Here is a 21,174-nt window from a genome sequence, read left to right on the forward strand (position 1 = left end):
GGCAATTCCCTGCCTCAGTTTTCTCTCGTCCGTTTAGACTGGAAGCTCTTTATGGCCGTGTGGGTGCAGCGCTCTGGGTGCTGCCTTTATGCAAATAATGACGGAGGGGAAGGGGCGTAGCGGGAAATAGCAAAACGCTGTCACGGGAAAGAGAGAGAAGGGGAGCCTGAGAAAGAGCTGCTGGAACTCGGCCCAAGGGAAGGATCCGTGAGCGCTCTGGACTCTCCCCGCTGACTGACTTGTTTGCTGATGTCCAGGGAAGATTTTAGCCACAAGGATTTCTGTGAAATGCAGAAGCGTTATGAATAAATATTGGGGAGAGCTTAGCTTTCTTCTATAGAGCTGCCCCTATTTTGTCAAGAAAGGTTGCCACCCATCTGTCCTAAGGGGTGGTGACTGATAGGCCACTGCCAGGGCTGGCTCTAGACAGCCGCAAAGCAAGCATGTGCTTGGGGCAGCACATTTGCAGGGGCGGCAGGGATCCAGCCTGGGAGCTGAGAACCAATCGGAGGCCCTGGGAGCTCTAGTTCTTTAGTTAGTACCCTGCCTATAGAGCCAGCCCTGGAGCAGGGAAAGAACTACATTTCCCAGGTTTCCCTTGGCCGCTATCAAGAGGAAAGGGAGGGGGAGGGAGTGAGGTAGCTGAGACCTTCTGCTGCAGCTTGCTGTGAATGGAGAGGTCACTGCTAGAGCGGGGTGGCACTGTGAACAGTAGGGATACCATATTTTAACATTGAAAAAAGAGATGGGGGTAGCCCTGCCCCTTATCCACTCCCTCCCACTGCATTGGGAGGGAAATCCCGGACCTTTTGAGAGTTTTACAAATTCCTCCCAGACGGCTATTTAAAACCCCAAAAACCGGACATGTCCGTGAAAATACCCCTAGAATGGGGAACAAGTATGCCCAAGGAGTAGAAGGCTTTGGCCCAGAGCCGGGGCGGCAAGGGGTGCAGGTGAGGCGGAGGAGAGCCCAGGGCTGAGGCCACAAGGGGGTGCGGGTGGGAGCCCAGGGCTGGGGGTGGGGGCAGCCAAAAATTTTGTTGCTTGGAGCGGCAAAAAACCTAGAGCCGGCCCTGCCCTAGGCAGGAGTGAGTTGATATGAAAATCTGATATGAAAGCTCTAACGTCTGCTCCTCTCTTCCCAGAGCTCCAAGTCACCAGCATTAACTCCAGCGCTGAGTTCAAGGGAATCAACGAGATGTGCAGAAATTTCTCTCTGCAGGTATGTTTGACCCCATCATTCATTTGTTGGGGATTTTGCTCTGTTTTTTTTTACCACCAATATGGAAATTCCCAGACCCAAACCTTTGCTTTTGGAATTACGGTGACCCCTGTAAACCCCATCCAAGATCAGGGCAATTCTGTGTTTGTTCCTTTCATCCCTGGGACTCGATCCTCCTCATCCTTCTCGGCTGGTCCCATCTACATGCGATCAGCTATTCAAGTCCTTCTCCATTCCAGTTTGTCTTGAAGCAGTTCCTCAGAAACTCCATAGCTCATCACATCCTTTTGCATGACAGTCACCCATCTAGTCTGGAGTCTCCCAATCCTCTTATCTTCTGCAGCTAAGTTTAGCACCTTGTTTCCTGTTTGTTTTCTGACCTTTTCACACACCCACACCATCTGAGCCTGGTTCCCTCAGCTTTTCTATCATTCATCCTACTTTCACTCTTCCCCAGTTCGCTCATTTCGAACATGGTCCGTCCTTGTAACTCCAAGCATCCATCTTAACATTTTCACTTCCTCTGTCTTCAAGAATAGCTCCTGGCTCTTCCTCAGTCCCGGCTTTCAGAGTCATACAAAAGTGCAGGCCTGACCAATGTCCTCTAGATCTTACTTTTCTGCTTGACAGGCGTTCGCCTATCGCAGAACACTCCTTCCAGGGGCGGCTCCAGGCCCCAGCATGCCAAGCGCGTGCTTGGGGCAGCAGGCCACTGGGGGCGCTCTGCCGGTCGCCGCGAGGGCGGCAGGCAGGCTGCCTTCGGTGGCGTGCCTGCGGAGGGTCCGCTGGTCTCGTGGCTTCAGCAGACCGAAGCCGCGGGACCAGCGGACCTTCCGCAGGCAAGCCGCTGAAGGCAGCCTGCCTGCCGTGCTTGGGGCGGCAAAATGCCTAGAGCCGCCCCTGACTCCCTCCCTTCTCTCCCTTTACTCCAGGCCTTTCCCAGTCTGCTTATAAGTTTTTTTGTTGAGTTCATCTTTTTCTTGTACTATCATAGAATTGTAGGAACGGAAGGTACCTCGAGAGGCCACCTCGTCCAGTCCCCTGCACTCATGGCAGGGCTAAGTATTATCTAGACCAAAGGTGGGCAAACTACGGTGACCGACCTGCCCAGCCCTTGAGCTCCTGGCTGGGGAGGCTCACCCCCAGCCCCTCCCCTGCTGTGCCCCCTTCCCTGCAGTGGCGCTGCCGCGCGGGTAGCACAGTTTGCGCCCGCTCACCTCTCAGGCTTTCCAATAAACCTGTCCTGCCGCTCTGAGTGGCATGGTAAGGGGGTATGGTGATGGGGGGATGGATAAGGTGCAGGGGGGGCAGTCAGGGGATGGGGGCAGTTGGATGGGGCAGAGGTTTGGGGAGATCCTGGGAGGGACGACAGGGAGAAGGGGGAGTGGGATAGGGGGTGGGGTCCTGGAGGGGCAGTTAGGGATGGGGGTCCCAGGAGGGGGCAGTCAGGGGACAAGGAGTGGGGGGGTTGGATAGGGGGTGGGGTCCCGGGGGTGGTGATCAAGGAGCAGGGGGGGTTGGATGAGTCAGGGGTTCTGAGGAGGGCAGTCAGGGGGCAGGAAGTGGGAGGGGGCAGGGACCAGGCTGTTTGGGGAGGCACAGCCTTCCCTACCTGGCCCTCCATACTGTTTTGCAACCTCGAAGTGGCCCTCGGGCCAAAAACTTTGCCTACCCCTGATCTAGACCATCCCTGACAGGTGTTTGTCCAACCTGCTCTTAAAAATCTCCAATGATGGAGATTCCACAACCTCCCTAGGCAATTTATTCCAGTTCTTCACTATCCTGACAGGAAGCTTTTCCTAATGTCCAATTTAAACTGCCCTTGCTGCATCTTAAGCCCATTGCTTCTTGTCCTATCGTCAGAGGTTAAGGAGAACAATTCTTCTCCCTCCTCCTTGTAACAACCCTTTATCTATTTGAAAACTGTATCATGCCCCTTCTCAATTTTCTGTTTTCCAGACTAAACAAACCCAATTTTTTTCAATCTTCCCTCACAGGTCATGTTTTCTTGACCGTTAATCATTGTTTTCACTCTTCTCTGGACTTTCTCCAACTTGTCCACATCCTTCCTGAAATGTGGCGCTAGAACTGGACACAGTACTCCAGTTGAGGCCTAATCAGAGCGTAGTAGAGCGGAAGAATTACTTCCTGTGTCTTGCTTACAACATTCCTGCTAATACATCCCAGAATAAGATTCGCTTTTTTTGCAACAGCTTTACACTGTTGACTCATATTTAGCTTGTGGTCCACTATGACCCATAGATCCCTTTCCACAGTGCTCCTTCCTAGGCAGTCAGTTCCCATTTGGTATGTGGGCAACTGATTGTTCTTTCCTAAATGGAGAACTTGGCGTTTGTCCTTGTTGAATTTCATATTATTTACTTCAGACCATTTCTCTAGTTTGTCCAGATCATTTTGAACTTTAATCCTATTCTCCAAAGCACTTGCAACCCCTCCCGGCTTGGTATCATCCACAAACTTATAAGTGTTCTCTGTATGCCATGATCTAAATCATTGATGAAGATATTGAACAGAACCAGACCCCACTCGATATTCCTTTCCAGCTTGACTGTGAACCACTGATAACTACTCGCTTGGAACGGTTTTCCAACTAGTTATGCACCTACCTTAGAGTGGCTCCATATAGGTTGTATTTCCTTAGTTTGTTTATGAGGTCACGTGAGACAGTGTCAAAAGCCTCACTAAAGTCAAGATATACCACATCTACTGCTTCCCCCCATCCCAGGCTTGTTACTCTGCCAAAGAAAGCTGTCAGGTTGATTTGACAGGATTTGTTCTTGACAATCCATGCTGACTGTTACTTATCACTTTATCATCTTCTAGGTGTTTGCAAATCGATATCAAACCTTCTAAAACTTCTGTAGCTTTGCTAGTGGCTGGTCCCCAGACTTACACCCCCATTGTCTTCCTGCAGGAGAGCATTGAATCTACAGATCATGTACTGTGATTTCTTCTGCTGATTTTCATGCCATTTCTTCCTATATGCACCTTCATGTCTCTCTGCATCTTCCTTCACTTCCTCTTTCCTCTCCCCCATGAGCACGACATCATCTGCAAAAGGCAGGTGCCAGGGGGCCACTCTCTGGCCGCTTTCTGTCAATGCACCCAGCACCCATGTGAACAAAAAGGGGCTTAGTCCCAAGCCTTGATATATTCCAGCTATTACTAGAAACTGTTCCCTTTCTTCACATGAACCTCTCGCTGTGGCAACAGCACCATTGTATATGTCCTGATATAAAAGGTTTATTCACTCAATGAGGGGTGTCGGGATCAGGCCCCTGCATAAGGCAAATACCAATGTTGGTCGCCCTTCAGCGCCTGCAGAACTCACCCTCTGCCCTGGGTCTCTCTGCAGGGAAAGCGGAGCAGCAGAAGCAGCAGTTTTTGCTCTTTCTTTAATTCAACCTTAGAAATTTTGATGTCCACGTTTGGAGATGGGAGTACGGCGTTATCACTGGAGGTGAGAGGCTCCGTCCCTGGAATGTGCCCTGCAGGCTAGTGCCCCTGTGTGTGCCCCAGAGCCCTGCGTGCTGCTGTGCCAGGTTAGGAGTCTCACTGGGTTGCGGGGGAGGGAGACATGTAGATACTCTTCAGAAAAGATCTGTGCCCTCCACTGCTGTGGGGAGGGGCGGGGGGGGGGCAGTGCACTCTCTAGTGGTGTTTGTCTGTGTCTGCGGGCACATGCGCTCTAGTGGTGTGAGGGCACGTTTGTGTTTGTCCACCCACGTGCGCCCTCTAGTGTTCAGAACTGTTGTTGTTCATCAGAGGTGCTATACTGCTAACAGTTAATGGGGATTCTCCCTCAGCTCATCAGTCAGTGACCTGAGTTTTTCAGGCAGCAGGATCTGGGCTCTATCCCTGCCCTGCCAGACATTTACAAGCAGCTGCCGGATGCAGCATAGAGACAGCCTAGGAAGCCGTGAGCTTGTGACAATGTTGTTCCCTGGCATCTGTAATGGAGGGATGGGGGAGCAGGAGTGAAGAAGGAAGGACAAAGGGTTCTAGCCCCAGTTGGCTTCAGGTCCCAGTGGGGTCCCGAGCCAGCCTCAGTGGACCCCCTTTGTAAAGGGCTCCCCCTCTGAGAGCACTGCAGCCCCCTGAACTGGGAGAGGCTGGGATGCCCAATGCCCCCTGGGAAGTACACATGGGACGTGGCACCTGAACCCCCGGACTCCTCTCTCCCAGGGCTTTTCCTTTCCTGTCCCCAGAACGTGACTCTCCGTTTCAACGCCCTCCTGAACAGCACCTCCCTCTGGGACAGTGGAGACAAGTGGGAGGTGGGGTCGGCCGTGACGGTCCTGCTGCAGAGCGTGGAACTGGCCGCGCTGGCCACTGCGCTCCGGTCTCCGGAGAGGACAACACAGAACGTGACGACAGAGTCTCTGGGTGAGGGGGGACGTGTGGCTCTCAGCGCCACCTGCTGGCTGCCGTGAGATACGGGGTTACACACTGTGCCCCAAATCCACTGGAAGTTAGAGCCTATATACCATTGTGATGTGAGCCTGTGTTCAGTACAGACACAGAACAGCACGGCCCCTGCACCAGGAAATATAACCCAGCCCCGCCAGTGCCCCCAGGAGCAACAGCAAAGCCTGAGAGGGGTTTAAATGTAATATTTGGCATTTCACCACTAGGGGCTGCCACGCTGAGCCAGGCGCCTCCCCCCACCCCCACTACTCCCCAGAGAGCAGCATTCCCAGGAAGACGGAGCCGGAATGGGGGGAGGAGATACGGGGGGTGTTCAGTGTTACTTGGGGGGGCTCCAAACTTGCCCCTCCCACAGTGTGGAAGAGCCAAGTGGAGTGGGAGGGGGGTGGATCTGGCCCAGAATGGACAGATTCCCAGGGAAGTGGTTTCACAGCGAGGGGCTCTGTCAATCCTCAGCCCCACCCCCCACAGCTATCCAGACGCAGCTCATCACAGGGAACTGCAGCCAGCACAGCGAGGTCTTCACGCTGAGAGCTCACGAGGAGACGATGGACGTGCACTGTGCTACAGTCACCGGGGCAGCCACACAAGGTACCATCCTGGGGATGGAGACACCCAGGGCCCAAACCACGGCACAGAGCTGTTCCCGGGCACCGAACCCCAGTCTGGGCTCCCCCGTTCCTCCCTCCCTCCCCATGGATCCCCAGGCCGGGCCCTGGCCTCTGTCTCTAGCCTGGAGTGCTCCTTGGTGGCTGAGCCAGTGGTTCTTAGGCTGTGGCCATGGAGCTGACACCTTCGTTCCTGCCTGTCATAGAATCATAGAATCATTGAATCATAGAATTCAAGATCAGAAGGGACCATTATGATCATCTAGTCTGACCTCCTGCAAGATGCAGGCCACATAAGCCGATCCACCCACTCCTTAAGCAAGCGACCCCTGCCCCATGCTTCGGAGGAAGGCGAAAAACCTCCAGGGCCACTGCCAATATACCCTGGAGGAAAATTCCTTCCCGACCCCAAATATGGCGATCAGCTGAACCCCGAGCATGCGGGCAAGACTCTCCAGCCATACCCTCTGGAAAAAGGCTAACAATATCCTATCATTGACCCATTGTACTAATTACCAGTGTATCACTTAATTGACCTATTGACTAAGCCCGTTATCCCACAGCTTGAGCTCCCAGCAGTGAGGAGTTGGGGGCACAGGGGGGAGACGGCTCATGAGAGGGTCTCTGGTATGAAGTGGGCCCAGGGAATGGAAAGGGCAGGGATGCCCTAGTCTAGCTAGACCCCCAAATGGAGATGTGGGGGACCAGGGTATCATGTACCCTCAGCTGCCATATTCAGGGCCCTGAATCCTCCAGCACCAGGGGAACCTCATCCCTGGCCAGCTCCTCTCCTGGTCCCACTGAGAAAAACTGAATCTTCATCTCTGCATCCTGCAGCTGGACGTTTCCTGCTGGACACGTTCCTGACAGCTCCAAGGGAGGAGATAGCACAGTCCAGTTCCATTCCTAGGATCCTGGCTTCCATTCCCAGATCTGCCACAGACTCACTGTGACCCCTGGGCACCCGGCCGGCTCATTCTTTGCCATTGTGTCCCCAGCTCCCTAACGAGGGATTTTCTCCTCTCCCAGCAGGTTTGGGGGCTGCTGCTTTCATTTCCTACTCCACCCTGAACTCCATCATCAGTGCGAGACGTCTCAGCGAGGGAAATCTACCGGCTGGTGGGAAGCTGGAGAAGAGTCACCTCAACTCGGAGACGGAAGCCCCGTTCACCTCTCCAGACCCGCAAACTTCACCCTGCGCCACAGACAGGTGCGTGGAGGGAGATCCCCTCGCTTTGCTCCATATCTGGGGCTCCAGAAGGGTATATAGAAGGCACCATCCCCTGCCGGGCATTTGGACCATGCTGCCTTTCTGGCTCCCGATGGTCCTGAGAAGAGGAGGCCAGTGGTTTCCCCAGGAATTGAAATTGGGGGGGGGGGTGTTCAAATTTACAGGGGGGTGTCAGGACCAATGAGATATATAAAAGAGATATGAATAAAGTAAATGTTTTGTTAGGATTATGCAAATTTAACATAAGAATAATGCAAGTTATACCAAAACACATAACAGATCTAGATTTCTAAAAAAAATACATTTAAAAAAAAAGTATTTAATTTAAATTGACTTTTGAAAAGTAAGCCATCATGGGGTAAGAGGAAAGTCCCCTCATGGATCAGTAACTGGTTAAAAGATGGGAAACAAAGGGTAGGAATAAATTATCAGTTTTCAGAATGGAGAGAGATAAATAGTGGTATCCTTGAGGGGTCAGTACTGGGACCAGTCCTATTCAACATATTCATCTGGAAAAATGGGTAAACAGTGAGGTGGCAAAATTTGCAGATGATACAAAACTATTCAAGATAGTTGAATCCCAGGCAGACTGCGAAGAGCTACAAAGGGATCTCACAAAACTGGGTGACTGGGCAACAAAATGGCAAATTAAATTCAATGTTGATAAATGCAAAGTAATGCACATTGGAAAACAATCTCAACTGTATATACAAAATGATGGCATCTGAATTAGCTGTTAACACTCAAGGAAGAGATCTTGGAGTCATTGTGGATAGATCTCTGAAAACATCCACTCCATGTGCAGCAACAGTCACAAAAGCAAACAATGTTGGGAATCATTAAGAAAGGGATAGATAATAAGACAGAAAATATCATATTGCCTCTATATAAATCCATGGTACGTGTACACCTTGAATAGTGTGTGTAGATCTGGTCACCCATCCTAAAAATATATATATTGGAATTGGAAAAGGTACAGAGATGGGCAACTAAAATGATGAGGGGTATGAAACAGGAGGAGAGATTAAAGTGACTGGGAATTTTCAGCTTCGAAAAGAGATGATTAATGGGGATATGATAGAGGTCTACAAAATCTTGACTGGTGCGAAGAAAGTGAATAAGGAAATTTTATTTAATCCTTCACATAACACAAGAACTAGCAGTCACCCAATGAAATTAATAGGCAGCAGATTTAAAAAAAACAAAAGGAAGTGTTTCTTCACACAATATAAAGTCAACCCAGGGAACTCTTTGCCAGGGGATGCTGTAAAGACCAAAACTATAACAGGATTTTAAAAAGAACCAGATAAATTCCTGGAGACCAGGTCCATCTGTGGCTATTAGCCAGGATGAGAGGGATGCAACGCCATGCTCTGAGTGTCCCTAGCCTGTTTGCCAGAGGCTGGGAATGGGCAACAGGGGATGGATCACTTGATGATTCCCTGTTCTGTTCATTTCCTCTGAAGCACCTGGCCTTAACCACTGTTGTAAGACAGGGTACTGGGCTATATGGACCATGGTTCTGACCCAGTATGACCATTCTTATGTAAAAATTAATTATAATAAAAATGTTTAGTACAGAAACTCCCCAACATAATGACCTCCCAAAATAGCAACAATATGAGATAACAACCTTGGCAAATACTGCATTTTAAAAATCTTGGCCTACTGGGAAACATATTTATATAAGTTTCCATTCCCAGTCACACATCTAGCATTCTGGAGCCAAGTCACTAAAATATAGTCCAACAAACAAATGTTTATTTAACATGCCCCTCACTTTTCCCTCCACCGCACCCCACTCACCGGTGTTGTCCTTGATCAGTGGAGACTCAGAATTCAGAGGTGCTTTCACGTGAGTTCACCTCCCAGGTGGGGGACAAAAAGGCACAGTTTGCTCTGGCCATGGCTGTTTGTTGTGCCACCGTTCACTCCACTGCTCTGTTGCCAATGGCCCTGCACAGTCACCTTCTGCTGTCACCTACCACTGTGACCTCTGCAAGTTGGTCTCTTGAGGTTCCACCAGCTCTCAGTGATTTCAGCTGAGCTCTCAGTGCGGGAACCTTGCTGCTAGTGCAGTCTGGGCCGTCTCTTACACAAAAACACTGTCCCCACAGGAACACTGTCCCCACAACAGGACTAAGCACTTAGACCTGATTGTCAGTGATTTCGGCTGCAGTGGTCACTTAACAGAACAAAAGACTATCTATGGAGCCTAATCAGCTCTGTCTTTAAACAGTGGAGAGGGACAGGTCCCCACCCTCTCTCTTGATGCCTTCAAATCATCACAGGCTAAGTACAGTTCTACTGCCCTTTACTCATACAATAAGAACAACATTTCATCCCCCCTTCCCCCCACATTCAAGTGGTTTGTAACCCAACCCCAGCCAAAATCTATCACTTGGACAACACAGCTCTGTTTGCTGGATACCTAGGTAGATTAGGTGTGAATGTAAATATAATCTGGCCCTGAAGCCTTAGCCCCCAGCTCATCACTAGCTGTCAGGGAGAACTCATTTAGACTTCGCTTACAAATCATCATTTGAAATTATTAGGTTGGCCAACATCACCGAAATGAATGCACTGACATCATAAAAAACAGCTGTATAAGGAAGCTAGTCTATGTTCATACTTTTCAAATCTATTATACTTTTTCAGATACACATATTTATCATACACTGTATAAGCTTTTAAAGTGTGTATTAATGTTTCAGTTTAAATTCAGATTTCCAAACAATCACTAAATTGGTATGTAACTAGCTCACAAAACTGGGGGGTGGGTGGGAAAATTCAGGGGGGGTGTAGGGAAATCACTGGAGGAGGCCTCCTTATTCCTGACACCTTGGGGCTGTGTTACTGGAGGAGGTTACTGGGGGTCGCACCACGACACAGGGCTGTGCAAAGTGCTCTAGGGTAACAGCTCCGCCTAGCTCATCCCTGAGCTGGGATAACTGGAAAGCCGCTTTCTATAGATAGTGGGGTTCAGGGAATCAGCATGAAACTCTTTGTTACGGTAATGAAGTGGTTAGGGTGCCTATGTGTATGTGTGCACACAGCACTGCCCTCTGCTGGATGCTGTCAGAACTGCTCAGCCCTGTGCCACATTCCTTATTGTGCTAACGGCTAGGAAGGATTTATTATCCTTTCACTCCAATAGCAGGGCCTGGGCTTTTGCAGCAGCAGGATCTGTGTTCTCTCTCCGCTGTCACCAGGATGGCCCCAGTGGGCACTGGGGGTTGCGTGGGGAGAGCCGTGGAGCTGTAGCTCACCTCGGGTTTGCTATAGACATGTGATAGCAGAACCGACATTCTGTGGTCCCGTGAGGATGAGGATGATTCTGTTGTGTTTCCAGGCCAAAAAAGAGGAGGAAGAGGCTCTCTGCGTCTACTGGAAAGTGGTGGCCGAGAGCGGCAGCTGGTCTCCGGACGGCTGCACCGCCGTGCACACGAACAGCACTCACACCACCTGCAGCTGTGACCATCTCTCCAGCTTCGCCGTCCTAATGGCTCCCACCGCAGTGACGGTATCTCACCGTGAGACTCGGATCGCAGGGCAGGACCCTGAGCTCTGCCCTCAGCCGTGGGCAAAGCTCTCCCTGGAGCGACTGGAGGCTTTGCTGGGGAAAAGGCTGAGTCGGAGCCGAGGGGGCTGGGCTGGGGTCCCTGGTGATTCTCCCTTTGCTGTGTTACAGGAGAGTTCCCCACTGACCATCATCACCTACGTGGGACTGACCCTCTCCCTGCTGTGCCTCTTCCTGGCCATCCTCACCTTCCTCCTGTGCCGCTCCATCCACAACGTCAGCACCTCCCTCCACCTGCAGCTCTGCCTCTGCCTCTTCCTGGCTGACCTGCTCTTCCTCACCACGGTGACCCGCCCCGGCAGTCAGGTACGGCCTGATTCTCCTCTGCCCTGTTCCTCCACGCGTAGGGCTGGGGTGTGTGGCTTTGAACCCCTTGTGCTCCCTGGATTCTGGGCTGTGCAGGACACAGGAGGGATTCCTGGGGGGATGTTTCCATCCCATTAAGCCCCTTCACACTGGGCACAGTGCTCTGAGTGTCCCCAACCCCTGGAGTTCAGCCAGTTCTATCCCTATGTCACAGTCTCCCTGTGCCTCAATTCCTCTCCTACGTGACTTGCCCATGGTCACCCAGGGACTCTGTGGCAGGGCTGGGAACAGAACCTGGATCCCCTGAGCCCTGCTCCCCTGCTCTAACCACTAATCTCTACTCCCTTCCTGCATCAGCAATGTGCACCCGCAGGACCCTCCATAGACCGAGGAACCTGCCGTCTCTGGGTCACGGAGCGCTGTACCTGGAGAGCTGTGCTAGCAGGAATCCCGGTGTGACCCCCCGGCAGGTCTCCCCATACTCAGCATTTCCCTTCCCCACCGCAGTGTCCCTGGGCTCTCTGTCTCCCCCAGGTGGCGTGTGCTGTCATTGCTGGCCTCCTACACTACCTCTTCCTGGCCTGCTTCAGCTGGATGTTCCTGGAGGGGCTGCACCTCTTCCTCACCGTCAGGAACCTGCAGGTCGTGAATTACACCAGCGCCAGCCGGTTCAAGGAGAGATTCATGTACCCGTTCGGCTTCGGATTCCCAGCCCTGGTGGTGGCTATTTCTGCAGCGGTGAATCCTGACAGCTACGGAACTTCCACACAGTACGTGCAGCGCCCATCCCTAAGTAGGGTGACCAGACATCCCGATATTTGGGTGGTTGTCCCCCATTTCAACTGATCTTTGATCAGGATGCAATTTGTCCTGATATTTTGCTCCGCCGGCAGCACTCGGCTTTTTTTTTTGGTCCACCGGTGGACCCTCCTCCCCCACATGTCCCAATATTTTCTTCATCTCGTCTGGTCACCCTGTCCCTAAGGGGAGCTGGGATGTGGCTTCCATGTGCTTGTGCGGCTCACCCCAGGTCTGACTTGAACCTAGATTTCCCGGCTCGCCCTGCCTGGGAGCTGAATGTCCCCCTGGGACCCTTCCCATCCCCAGGGACACGAAGCTGCCCCAGCGCTGTAGTTGAGTTGCCCCCTGTCAGACTCCTCACCCCACCGATGATGCGGAAGAACAAGCCAGAAAGATCCCAGCTTGACTCCCAGCTCCCAGGCTGGGTTTGTGGGGCTGGTGGGTAGGAAACAAATGCACCTTCTTCCTGTGTGCAAACCCCTGAGCATCCCCTCTCTAAAGTGAGCGACTCCACTAAAACAGGGTGTGGCGTGTTCTAGACACCCCAGGCGAGATCCTCAGCTGGTGTAAATAAGGGCAGCTCCACTTCCTTCAGTGCAGCTAGGCCAATGTCCCTCCGCTGCATGTCTGGCCCTCCATCAATACTGCGCCCATCCACCAGAAAGGGTCATGTGAGGAGGTGGAAGAGGAAGTGGTGGCTGAAAGCAGGAGATGCTGAGGTACATGGGAAGGGCTGTTTGCCTGGTGCCCGCAAGAGAGTCGGCCATGTCACAGGCAGGCTGAGATCCATCTCGCTTTTGAGACCCAGCTGCCCTGTGACACCCCCTCTCTGCCCCGGGGCTGAAAAAGGGCAGTAATCCCATTAAACTCACCTTCTTCTTCCTCCCTCCCTGTAGCTGCTGGCTCAGCCTGGACAGAGGCTTTCGTTGGAGCTTCCTGGGTCCAGTCTGTGCCATAATCCTGGTGGGTACCTCACAGAACCACAGGGCCCCATTCTCCTTGCACCTCTGCAACCCCATTAATTTCAGTGCAGCAGGGAGGGAAATGTGGCCCATAAAACACAAGGAAAGACCCAGTTAGGTCCCACCTGGCTCATCTGCTGTGGTCAGTCCCGGGATGAGTCCCTGTGCTGTGTCCCCAGGCCCACAGCCGTTACTCGGGCCCAGCTCCCAGGGACGTCAGCAGGAGTTTTGCCAAGTGAAGACAGAAGAGTTTAGTCTAGTCGAGTTAATGACCCAAGGAACGAGGAAGGGAGAGGGCTGCACTCTGCAGTGGTTTTTGTATGGGGGAAACAAATGTCCCTACATATTCCTCCCTACCCCTGGGGAAGTTGGGGAGGAGGGGCAGGGGGATTTGTTACAGCCTGGAAGTGGCAGGAAGTAGTCTAGAGGCAGGATCTGGAATCTCTGAGCCAGATCCTGCTCTCAGTTACACCAGTGTAAACCCAAAATAACTCCTGACTGCACTGGAGAGGCTCCATATTGAACTCTGAGCAGCATCTGGCCTCTCTGATCCCATTAATCCATCTCAGCCTTGGCTGTGCTGTCAGCTCCACGCATGGGGAGGGACCGAGAGCTGCCAGGGGATATTACAGAGGAGGGGATAATTCCCACCGAAAATGAGCAGTCCCCGGTTCTGCAGTGTTCGGCTCGGTCCCCTGGGATCGTTTTCTGCCTCAGCTGAAGTCACCGGCCCCAGATGGGATGTTTTATGGGAAATATTTCCCACTCTTCCCACAGATAAATATAACGTTCTTTGCCCTGACCCTGTGGATCCTGAGAAACAGACTCTCCTCCCTCAATGCAGATGTGTCCACCCTCAGAGACCACAGGTGAGAGGGCAACAAAATAACAATCCTGGAGGGTCAGATGTCTTGGTTTGGAGGGTCCTTGGCACCGGTGTGAGGGATTGCAGGAGGGGAACAGCATATCTAGGATCCATGGGAACGAATTCCCAGTGTGTTTGCATTGACAGTAACCCTGTCCCACACAGGGAAGCAGGGGCCAGTAGCTCCACCCCACTCTGCCCGGATCCTCCTGACCCAATTGCTCTCCATAGGGTTATTGTAACGGGATCTCTCCATCTGCCTTTATCCAGGTTACTGACCTTTAAAGCCATCACCCAGCTCTTCATTCTGGGCTGCACATGGAGCCTGGGTCTCCTCCAAGTTGGCCCAGGAGCCACGGTCATGGCGTATTTATTCACCATCGTCAACACCCTGCAGGGAGCCCTCATCTTCCTGGTGCACTGTCTCCTCAATCGCCAGGTAACGCCCACGGCCCATCAGTGCCCACCCAGCACCTTCACCGGTCTCGCGGTGGCCATGTCTGATCTTCTCAGCGTTAGTTACATAGTGCAGTGACCGTGTCCCTCACTCTCCAGGTGAGAGAGGAGTACAGGAGATGGATCAAGGGATTCCGAATGTTCAGCACGAAATCTCAGACATACGATCTGTCCATGTCTGCTGTCCCCACCACCAGCACCAAGACGGTAAGAGGTCCTCTGCTCTGCTCCAATACCAGCCTGTGACACAGTCATCTCTAGCTGGGTCTCATCACTGCTGGAAAGGTGCTTTGCCCCCTGAGTGATGCAGGATTGGTTATGAGCCAGCTGGGAACGTCACTGCAAGTGTCAGTGAGAGTCGGTCACTATCGAGGGGTATCCTAGATGTCTTAGGCACCAGAACAGAATGTCCTGTCCTGGCACCTCTGCGTTCCCTTCCCTTGGCTCTCCTGGGAGCTCCAGGGGTCACTCACTGTGGACTAGGCAGGCATTGGCTCTTGCAGTGTCATGATCTGAATAGATCAGATTGTCCCCTGGGACTGAAACCTTGTCAGTGCAGATGGATCATCCCCAATGGGCAGTCAGCACCGTGAAGAATTTCCCTTGGCTCCATTATCCCGATGGGTCAGGATCCAGGGGCTTTGTGTGTCGCCTCCCAGAGACAACCCACCAGTTCACACATTACACTCTCAGTGGCCTTGGAACCTACTGTAATTTTTCTGCTTTTCTTGCCAGGAGTAACCCTTCTGCCAGGCAGAGTCGGCAGCAACCACGGCCGGGGTCAATACCTAGGAGTTCCAATACAAAACCGAACCGGCTGGAGCCCCCTGTGACGTTGTGCTCCATGTGCTTTATGGAAATATGCTCATGAATATGACATAACTGGAATATGCTTTATGCTAAATACCCCTTGTATGGTGTCTTTAGACAGCTTGTAATCTGCTAAGTGTGTTCATCCTATTTGTTTACATGAATTGTTTGGGTGAGTGGGAGCTCTGAGGTTCCCTGCTCCCCACGGCAGCTGAGCAGTTGTGGGGAATTCCACCGCCTGCAGCAGCAGGGAGCTCCAGTTCCCTGCCACCTGCGGCAAGTGGGAGGTCTAGGGTCCCCCACTGCCCCCGGGGATAGGGCTGCTGCAGGGCCTTCTCACCTCCCACAGCGACTGAGAGCTCCGGGGGGTCCCCCTCTTCCTGCCGGGGCTGGGCAACTGCAGGGGGTCCCCGACTACCAGCCGCAGGGCAGCCGGGGATGCTTGGTGGTGGAGACGGCCTTCCCCGTCCACACCGCCGCGCCACATGCAACCCCCTTCCACCGCGTCAAGATGATCGGCATTGCGGCTGAGCCCCTCGGGGAGGAGACAGGCATGGGCAGTGGGGCCTCTTCAGGTAGGGTCCAGCGGAGGCGTCTGGGGGGTGCCCCATGGCCTTCCTCCCCCATCAGACTAGGAAGCTCCCCGCCCCCTGGCCAGTTCTGGGGTGGGGATTATTGGGGGGGCAACGCTAATTGGAGGGGAAAGGCCTCATGTCCGTGACCTCCGGGACATAATCGTAGCTTTAGCCATGAGCAAACTCCTACCCCAGAATATACTGAGCAGTGTCTTTCCTGGGCGTGGGAAGCCCTGTTAGAACCACCCCCAGCAGCTGGAATATTCCACAGAAAAATCAGGTGTAACCCCATTGAATTCAGTAGAGTTACTCCTGCCCTGCACCCGGGTAACTGAGAGCAGTAGCTGGCCCATCTCAGCACCACACTGGTGTCCCGCAGCTCTGACTCGTCTCTCAAAGCCCTGGGAAGTGGCCAGTCTCCAATCTCAAGGGTGGATTCTCAGGGGAAGGATTAACCAACGTCCTGGTGAGGAACCCAAAGGGAGATCGTCCCTAGGACATCACAAGGCCTGGAGGTTGAGGAGATACCAAGAACCTTTCACCTCCAGAGCAGCAGCTGACCCCTTGTTGAGGAGAGAGGCCAGACCAGCCTGTGTTGGACCTGCACCCTAAGACTACCTACCTCTTCTGTCGCTCATCTCCTCAGAAGGTCTCAGTGTCCTTTACAAAGGAGGCCATTATCCGTATCCCCATGTTACCTAAGGTTCCTGGGAAACAAGTGGGGGTGATAGATGGAACACATATCCCTATCTTGGCACCAGACCACCTTGCCAAAGAGAACATAAACCGAAAGGGATACTTCTCAATGGTGTTGCAGGTGCTGGTGGATCACAAGGGCCATTTCACCAACATCAGTGTAGAATGGTCAGGAAATGTACATGATGCCGGCAGCTTTAGGAACTCCAGTCTCTTCAGAAAGCCGCAAGAAGGAACTTTCTTTCCAGAGTGCAAAATAACCATTGTTGACGTTGAAATGCCAATGGTTATCCTTGGAGACCCAGCCTATGCCTTGCTCCCGTGGTTCATGAAGCTGTACACAGGCAGCCTGGACAGCTGTAAGGAGCAGTTTAACCATAGGCTGAGCAAGTGCAGAATGGTGGTGGAATGTGCCTTTGGATGTTTAAAAGCCCGCTGGTGTAGTTTGCTAACTAATTTAGATCTCAGTGAAAGCACTATTCCCATTGTTGTTGCTGCTTGCTGTGTGCTCCATAATATCTGTGAAACAAAGGGAGAAAAGTTTCCGGTGGGGTGAGGGGTGGAGGCAGATTGCCTGGCAGCCAACTCTGAGCAGCCAGACACCAGGGCAATAAGAAGAGCATATCGAGGTGCACTGTGTCTCCGTGAGGCTTTGAAAACTAGTTTCATCCATGAGCCACAGTGATGTGAAACTTATGTGTGTTGTTCCTTACCAAGCTGCCACCTTCATTGCATGTCCCCCGCCCCATAAACTACACCCCCGCTGACCACAGTGTGCTGAGCGAATAAAGAGCCTTTTCTCCTCAAGCCATTAACTTGTATTAGTCTCACAAACACTGATGAGAGTCAGCAAAGAAAAGTAAAGATAAAATGGTGCTAAGGGGCTGATAACACTGTGAGGTGGGGGAGAAACAAGGACGGGTTGCTTACAATTTGTACCACAATAACAATCAAAGCTGTGGTAATGGGGCCTTCTGTTCCTTGTCCCCTCCCCTGGAGTTGAGTACAAGGGATACCGGAGCTTCCCCTCTCCTCCCGCCCCCATCCTAGGAAGTCTGGGAGAGAAGGATGTGGGACTTGGCAACAAGGGCAGCAGGTTCAGCATAGGGTGCAGCGGGACTCTAGTGTCCAGCTGCCTTTCTTCAACCTCAACCAGACGCCTCAACATGTCTGTTTGCTCCCTCATAATCCGAACCATCTCGTCCTGCGTGTCATGCTCCCGTTCCCTGCATACTCTCCTAGCCTCACGGTCACTGTGCATGTTCTCCTGACACTGCAATCCTCCATGCACTGAGCTCGGGCTTGTCACTCTCGGAGCCAGGCATTAACTCATTGAACATGTCCTCCCGAGCCTTTTTTCCACCTTCTAATCTGGAAAAGTCACTGTCCCGGTGTGGAGGATGAACCCATGGACAAGGTTTCAGCTGCAAAGAATGCAAAGCACAAGGGTAGCGTTGACAGTGCAGACATTGTTTAAGGTGCAAGGTTAAATCTTTTCATAAAAGAAACACCCCTCAATGCACTTCCCCACACGCTACTGTGACGGTACCTCCCATAAGGCTTTACGGGAATATGACATAACTGGAATATGTTTTGTGCTGCCTGTGCCATGTAACGTATCTCTGTAAAGGTTATGGTCTGCTATAACTGTTCATCCTATTTCTACACATATATCATTTTCTACTTGAGGTTAAGAATATTGGCGGTATACTTGCTTAGTTTCTAAGTAAGCTTTGTGAGGCATTTGGTCAGTTTCTTTAGGAAGGAATTCGCAAGGTTAAGTACCTGATCAGGAAGCACTTGGGGAATAATGCATTTTGGAAGTCTCCAATGCACATAAGAAGTCTTCCTGGAGGCATACAAGACACCATGTGGACAATGGCTTCTGCCTGTAAAGACTGTGAGTCATGCATGGACATGTGACTTGCCCAGGTGACTCCAGAACTCCATCTCAGAGCTGGATTTGCATAGGAGTGAGGAGGGGGATCTCCACCCACAAGGGAAAGTCCATTTAAACCCAAGAGAGACCCCTCCATTGGGTCTTCAGCTGGCTAAAGAAGGAGCCTCTCCACCCCCAGGATACTCGAAGGAAACTGGAACACAGGACAGTAACTACAGGGGGTGTGAGTGATTGCTGGACCCAGGCTAAAAGGAGATTAGTCTGTAAAAGGGAGCATTCTGGAACTGGTGAGGATCTTATCTGTATTCGGTTTGATTAGACATAGATTTGCACATTTTATTTTATTTTGCTTGGTGACTTACTTTGTTCTGTCTGATACTACTTGGAACCACTTAAATCCTACTTTCTGTATTTAATAAAATCACTTTTTACTTATTAATTAACTCAGAGTGTGTATTAATACCTGGGAGAGCAAACAGCTGTGCATATCTCTCTATCAGTGCTATAGAGGGCGAACAATTTATGAGTTTACCCTGCATAAGCTTTATACAGGGTGTCATGGACTCACAGATCATGCCCAGTTGTGGCCCCGTGCGATCCGTGGGGGGGTGCCCCTTTCAGTGCAACAGCCCTTCTCGGGGGTCCACTCTCTCTCGGGGTCAGGCCCCTCCACCTCCTGGAGCCGCACCTCTCTGAGCCTTAGCACGTCTGTCTCTCGCCGTGGGCCCCCTCAGGGAGTCCACACGCTCTGGACCCCCCAGGCCTCCTCACCCCCGAAGGGGTTGATGCAACCCTGTTCTCTAGACCGGAGTGACTCTCGGCCAGCATAAAACAGGAGGGTTTATTGAGAGTTGAACACAGCAAGGAAACTCTCAGGGCCTCAGGCCTGGCCTCCCTCAGCACAGCATATCCCAGTCCCCCTGCATCCATGTGGGCTCTGCCTGCTCCCCCTCTCCAGCCCAGAGCGCCCCCCCCCGCTTCCCAGCTGGGCCTCCAATATCCCTGGCCCGAAGCCCCGCCTCTGTCCATCCGCCATTGTCCATTGTCTTCTCTCCAGGTAAACAGGATCATAAACAGGAAGGCCTGGGTCTCCTCTCCTCTCAGCCCTCCTCTGGCTGGAACCAGCTGGTTAGATCACCGGGGTCCTCTCTTCGCAGCCCATTGTTCTCCCACTGGCCAGAACCGGCTGTGTCTCCTGAGCCGGGTCTCCGGGTCACCAGTTACTGGGGTCTCCATCCTCCAGGCCATCGGCTGGGGTCCCAATTTCCCTCTCCGGTCCTCTGTAACAACAAACTCCCTCTCCCCTCACCTCCAGTAGCACCCGGGGACACCGAGTCCCACTCCCTCTGCATGAAAACACAGAAAACCCCAAGAAAACCCCCCACTTTGTCACACAAGGTAAAACAGTTTTATTGGGTTTAGACCCCATTGGGAGTTGGGCATCTGAATGCTAAAGACAAGCACACTTCTGTGAGTTACTTTCAGGTAAACCTGCAGCTTTGGGGCAGGTAATTCAGACCCTGGATCTGTGTTGGAGCAGACGGGAGTGTCTGGCTCACAGGGTGCTGGAGTCCTGAGCTGGCAGGGAAAGCAGGAGCAGAAGTAGTCTCGGCACATCAGGTGGCAGCTCCCAGGGGGGTTCTGTGATCCAACCCGTCACAGTCATAAAAGAAACAGCCCCCAATGCACTTCCCCACAAGCCACAACATAAGCAGAACTGCTGGCTACTGCAAAAGTCGCACTGCTGCTGCACCCATGGTGAGTGAGCTGTGTGCCGCAATGACGCCAGAAGAGTTAACACTGGAGCGGCGTGGGAAAGTGTCCCACCATGGTGGACAAAATAAGGCATCTCTTCCCAGAAACCTCCTGCACAGGATTGCAGAGAACCTCCGGGAGAGCTTCCTAGAAATGTCCATGGAGGATTCCCAGTCCATCCCCAGGCACATAAAAAGTCTTTTTCAGAGATCACCCTCTGCGTACTGTGGACTGGCCGCCACTAACTACTATCCCAATGTTTTAATTCAGATTAAACATTAAAAATAATAATAGCATTCAACCCCTACAGTTTGGGGCACAACTCCATTCCTGGCAGTTCATAATATGAGGCCAGACCCTCAGTTGGTGTAAATGGGTGTGTGGACGCCTTTGGACCGATGCCGATTTGCACCAGTTGGGGAGCTGGGAATATCTGTAGTTCTACACTGGTAACTTGTGTTTGTGAATCTAACCCTTAAGGGCGCCTGCTCAGAACAGCTTTGCCGGCGCTCATTCAGGCAGGGACAGCTGAGTTTACGCTTGTCTTCAGGAAGGCACTCGAACGAGGAAGCTTTGGAGAATGAAGTCTTGGTTGGCAGGACAATATAGTGGGGCCCCGACTAATGACCTCAGCACACGTCATCATAGACTCCGCTGGCCAATGGCAACCAGGAGAGCAAAGAAATGTCTTTAGCCAGAGGGAATGTGTTGTTCTAAAGCAGCCAGAGGAGGAAATAAGGCAGGTGAACCACACCCCACTGGTCACCACAATCCACCCAGGACAGAGCAAACCACCATGAAAGGGGAATTCACTGAGCCGAAACGGACTTTACGTGGGTGTCACAGGGTCCGCACAGGTTTCCGCCTTCTCGCCCTGTGCTGAGGCTGGTAAAATAAGAGTCCTCACGCCTGCTCCTGGGGTTTCACCCTTGTGCTTTATGTTACAGGGCCACCGTGA

General features: G+C 52.2%; 1 pseudogene; it reads left to right on the forward strand.

The window, feature by feature from the left end:
* Window positions 1–1,111: 1,111 nt before the first annotated feature.
* Window positions 1,112–21,174, forward strand: LOC123353811 (annotated as a pseudogene).

Source organism: Mauremys mutica, chromosome 20, assembly GCF_020497125.1.
Source record: "Mauremys mutica isolate MM-2020 ecotype Southern chromosome 20, ASM2049712v1, whole genome shotgun sequence".
NCBI classification, from domain to species: Eukaryota; Metazoa; Chordata; order Testudines; family Geoemydidae; genus Mauremys; species Mauremys mutica.